Here is a 6,000-nt window from a genome sequence, read left to right as displayed (position 1 = left end):
GGAAGAATAGATATGAAAATTGAGTTACCATCTCACATTCAGACCTGTGAATTAATTATTCTTTTGTATTCGGACCAAATTAAAAAAAAATACTATAACACTGAAAACCAGTTTAACATCTGAAGTAAACGGTGTTTCCCCCCCTAAAGCGAATGTATGGCGCTCTGTAATAATAGGCCATTGAGAGTGGCTTTATTTTGATAGCCATGTACTTTTCATTTTGTGTGCTACAACAGGATATTAATAACTACAATATGTAACCAGAGATGACAGACAGATAATCAATAAATATTTATTTGAACACCACTGCCCTTTCAGATGCAGCTGGTTTCAGGTGTGATAGACTGACGGCCTGGTGTCACATTCTCAGTTGTCCTCTGACCTCCAGTCAGTTTCTGACAGGGCGTAATGGAGATTGATGCAAGAGGATAAAACGTAAGGTGGAAAATTGAGCGAGTCAGCTACTCCCGGGTCAGAGTGGGGAGTGACGGGTTGACGAATCCCATCTGCAGTGTTATCTCCGACCGTGGCAAGGCTTAGCACCATCAGCTCAGCCTCGCTCAATTTGCCCTGTACATTTTTTATTGAAAAGGAGTTCGTGTCACAGGGTTGGCCAGTGTGCCAAGCGATTGGGTTGCCAACTCTCCAGGATTGCCCTGGGGTTTCCAGGATTTGAAGATTAATCCCCAGGACCAGAAATGTTTTCACCCAGAGGGTGGTGGGGGTCGGGAACTCACTGCCTGAAAGGGTGGTAGAGGCAGAAACCCTCATCGCATTAAAAAAGTACTTGGATATGCATCTGAAGTCCCGTAACCTACAGGGCTACAGACCAAGAGCTGGAAAGTGGGATCAGGCTGGATAGCTCTTTTTTGGCTGACACAGACATGATGGGCCGAATGGACTCCTTCTGTGCCATAAACTTCTATGATTCTATGATTCACTGCTGCGATCAAAACCCGGGAGACAAATCGTACGGGCCGTTAAAAGAAATTGTGTTTTACTTTCTCATTTTCTTTGGATGCTTTTGTTTATTAGTTTTTAAAAAATAGCAGATTAGAACAAAGGCCATTTGACTGACAGTGAAGAATCATCCAATCGGGTAACAAAGAGGTTTATTCGCTTTCCGACTGGCTGTGGGAAGGCGGTGCCCGTGAGGATTGACATGTCGGGCGACCAATGGCAGGAGCGTGGGGGGCGGGGCAGTTGAAGGCGGGAGGTCATGTGATGAACTCTCCAGGAATACATCCAACCAGAGTTGGCAACCCTTGATTGGGAGATATCTGTGCAATAGTTCTGTTGAACTCATGGGTAATTGTCTTTTACTGTGGGGGTGACCACTGCCCTTTACAAAGGGCCCTGATTTTAACTGGCAGAAACTGGGCTGGATGAGCGCAGTTAAAATGAGGGCAGCGACTTACCCCCTCTGATCCCTCTGCCTTCCTGTCGTGTCCCGATGTTAACCTGCTCTTTTGAGCAGGCGAGTGGGACGCGCACCCCTGTGAAGGAATAAGCAATATAACCTATTCAGAAAAATACACCATTCTATGAAAGAGTTCTGGCCTTATTAAAACATGACAAACTGGGTCTGGAAATCAAGAAACCTAATGATGAAAAAGCTGTGATAGCATTCTGGCTATTGAGATAAGATAAGTTGTTGACACTGAATCAATAACCTTATTGAAACAGAAGGTTAAAGGCTCCTGAAGTCATAATCTTTGGGAGCAAGACAATAGTTACCCGGTACAAGGTGTTCTAATTTACACCTCGTAAACGAGCACATAAAAGTAACAAACATCTGTCTTCATAAAAATGACACCAAGTAAAGCGCACCTGCTGATTACACCGTTTTTTATGATAAGCTTAGCACACCTAGAGGAGAGACATGATTTTGTAGTGCTACCAGCTGAGGTAACTAAGAACTGCAGGGCTCAGCAGAAAAATGACTAGAGATAATTAGCTTACATCAGCAGAAAACCTTAAAGGAAATACTACTGGAAAAGGGTATAAATATTGAACTCTCAAATGGGATAATAGACTCCATAAAGGGGCAAAGCAATTCTCGGCTTCAGAGCTAGTTCTGTAAGTCCCCAACTCTTTCTACCTTGGGGATCAAGGTACTGTATTTGATTTTGGTGGATATCCTGAATAAACTTTAAGAACTGTAAAACTGTAGCAAAGTTAAGATTTGAGAGTAAGAATCTCTGATAAGATTGTAAAGCTTTCTCTTTTTGGAACTATTAATCACAGAATCACAGAATCACAGAAACTACAGTGCAGATAGAGGCCATTTCGGCCCATCGAGCCTGCACCGACACATATCCCACCCTATCCCCGTAACCCCGTAACCCCACGTATTTAATCCCCTAACACTAAGGGTCAATTTATCATAGCCAAATCAACCTAACCTGCACATCTTTGGACTGTGGGAGGAAACCGGAGCACCCGGAGGAAACCCACACAGACACAGGGAGAATGTGCAAACTCCACACAGACAGTCGCCCGAGGCCAGATTTGAACCCGGGTCCCTGGCGCTGTGAGGCAACAGTGCTAACCACTATGCCACCGTGCCCCCCATGTTGTGATTGACTCACCAACTGTAAATTATATGTTGGTTCTTTAATAAATCTATATATTTTTAGAATTGTCTCACATAATACTTCTGTATCAAACTCGCGAACTCAATCTCTGTACACTCTTTGGTGAGGCGTTGCAGAATTCTGGGGGAGTTTTCTGGACCCTCATAATATCCAGAATGTTACAGTCTAGCTAAACTTAATAAAAGTGCCATCTGGAGGACGGTAACATTTTCAGGCTGTTCCTTTCCTTGAGGAGAGATAGTCTGGACCTTTAGACACAATTAAGCGTCTTTAGGATTCGGCTACCTCAAACTTTAGTTGAAGGTGAACATCTGAGGAATACATCTGATTCAGGGTAACCCTAAAGGGGCTAGGACTAGTAATTATCCTTTCACCCCCAGCTGGTGGGGTCTCGTTTAAATATGCAGATCAGGCCCGACGCCATCATCAAGACCCGATCTGTCATTTTAGTTGGGGACTTGAGTGGGGGGGCAACAGTGACGACTAACCCATCAGGCCAGACCTGTTGTGAGGTGGATCGCTGGCCAGAAGAGGCCCAGGTAAGTAAGTTGTAAAAATAAAAAAAAAGTCTTGCATTTATGTAGCGCATTTCATGAACTCAGGTCATCCCAAGGTGCTTTACAGCCAATGAAGCACTTTTGAAGTGTAGTCACTGTCGTACATCTCCCCCGGCAGCCAACATGCCCACAGCAAGCTCTCATAAACATCAACGTGATAACGACCAGATAATCTGTTTTAGTGATGTTGATTGAGGGACAAATATTGGGCAGGACATTGGGGAGAACTCCCCTGCTCTTCTTCGAATAGTGCCATGGGATCTTTTACAACCGCCTGAGAGAGCAGACGGGGCCTCAGTTTAACGTCTCATCTGAAAGAAGGCACCTCCGACAGTGCTGCACTCCCTCAGCACTGCACTGGGAGCGTCAGCCTAGATTCTTGTGCTCAAGTCTCTGGAGTGGGACCATGAACCCACAACCTTCTGGCTCAGAGGCGACAGTGCTATCCACTGAGCGACAGCTATCGACGTTTTAAATGTCATTCATGCAGGTGATTGGTTCGCTGCAAAATGTTACATTATTAAAACAATTCTACCACCTACAGACACTCTAAATCGGTGAAAGAAATATAAAACGCTCCTGAGATTTCCCTTATCACTGTGACAAAGTGATTTATTAGGCTTAACTGTAAATTAACTTAAGCCTCATTGGGCGGGTGGTGACATTAAGCTTTGATCAACGTCTATCTGAAATTGAATCTCAATCAAAACATGTCCACAGGATTTAAGGTTGTTACTACTGATTGCTCTGTACATATCATTATCAGGGCCATTGGCTTGTGGTGATTCAATGGAGCAGGTTTTCCTCTTTATTATTTGGATTTAAAGCACCATGTTAAAGGTGGAACACACGTAAGGAAAGTCGGGCAGGAGGATCACAGGCTACTCAAATACCACTTCACTTCAACAAAATGGGTGGAAAATGCAGCAGCCTACGTTACAAGTGTCCAAACCACTTTCCCAATAAAGAGGGAAATGTGTAAGCCAAATTCCATTTCTATTTAAAAACAGCGGTTCCTGTAAACATACCAGCATTTTAAGAATCACATTTAGAAAGACTGAACAGGCTGGGGCTCTTCTGTCTAGAAAAGAAAAGGCTGAGGGGTGACCTGATAGAGGTCTTTAAAATTATGCAGGGTTTTGATCACATAAGCGTAGAGAAGACATTTCCATTGTGGGGGTGTCCAAAACTGAGGGCCATAGATATCAGATAGTCACGAATAAATCCAATCGGGAATTCAGGAGAAACGTCTTTACCCAGAGAGTGGTTAGAATGTAGAACTTACATAGAAGAAACATAGAAGATAGGAGCAGGAGTAGGCCATTTGGCCCCTCGTGCCTGCTCCGCCTGCTGATCATCCAAATTCAGTATCCTGTCCCTGCTTTCTCCCCATATCCCTTTATCCCTTTAGCCTTAAGAAATATATCTAACTCCTTCTTGAATATATTTAATGAAGTGGCCTCAACTGCCTTGTGTGGTAGAGAATTCCCCAGGTTCACCACTCTCTGGGTGAATAAATTCCTCCTCATCTCTGTCCTAAATGGCTTACCCCTTATCTTTAGACTGTGACCCCTGGTTCTGGACTCCCCGACCATCGGGAACATCCTTCCTGCATCTAGTCTGTCTAGTCCTGTTAGAATTTTATAAGTTTCAATGAGATCCCTGTAACATTTGCATACTGAATTATCATTGGCCCGCAGGCATCTGTAAGGAATACCTATTATATTCACATATGATCACATGCTGAGTTGTCATTGGCCTGCAGGCATCTGTAAGGACTACTATTGTTTGGAAGACCCAGGCTAGGGGTCCTGATGCCAGGCTTTCCCCACTGACCAGCTAAGAGTAAGATCACAGTCCTAATGCTTAATAAAAGAGTTAACCTGTAATACTCCGTTGTCCTGCAATTTATTACTTTTGTATAAAGTGTGCAAAACAAGACAATCCCCTCTCATTCTTCTAAACTCCAGCGAATATAAGCCCAATCGACCCAATCTCTCCTCATCCATCATTCCTGCCATCCCAGGTACCAGTCTGGTGAATCTTCGCTGCACTCCCTCCATGGCAAGAACATCCTTCCTCAGATAAGGCGACCAAAACTGCACACAATACTCAACTTGCCACCACAGAGTAGTTGAGGCAAATAGCGTAGATGCATTTAAGGGGAAGCGAGATAAACAGATGACGGGGAAAGGTGTAGAAGAATCTGTTGATAGAGCTAGATGAAGAGGGGTGGGATGAGACTCGTGTGGAGTACTAAAACCTGCATAGACCAGTTGGGCCAAATGGCCTGTTTCTGTGCTGAAAATTCTATGTCACTCTGTGCATTCTGTGATTCAATCCTCACAATTGTGACAAACTGATCTGGCTTCATGAGTAAGGCTCGCTTACTCAGAGGTTTAAAATGAACAAGCACCGTGCAAGACAAGAGTTTAAAAGATTATTTGATTCATCTAGAATGTGCTCGGGGTATAGAGAGCAGAACCCCAGAAAAAGGCACTAGTGGTGCATCAATTAAATCCCTGAAAAATAGGCGATGGCCATGGGGGAGGGTGGCGATCGGCAGGGGGAGGATGATCAGGAGGGGGAGGGCGATCAGGTGCGGGAGGGGGGAGCGACCAGTGGTTGGCAGTAGATGGCAGCGGCCTCCCAGTTTCAATGTGAAGCCAGGAAGAACTCCTCCAGGTCCTGTTGGCTGAAACCCTCAGCCATGCCTTTAGTTACCTTTAGGCCTGACTGTCCAATGCTCGCCAGGCCAGCCACCCATCTTCCACCCTCCATAAACTTAAGCTCATCCAAAACTCGGCTTCCCGTATCCTAACTCACACCCAGTCCTGGTCCACCCA

The sequence above is a fragment of the Somniosus microcephalus genome, chromosome 4 (assembly GCF_052327205.1).
Source record: "Somniosus microcephalus isolate GS21.2 chromosome 4, FLI_Smic_1.0, whole genome shotgun sequence".
NCBI lineage: Eukaryota > Metazoa > Chordata > Chondrichthyes > Squaliformes > Somniosidae > Somniosus > Somniosus microcephalus.
Note: the sequence above shows the minus strand (reverse complement) of the source record.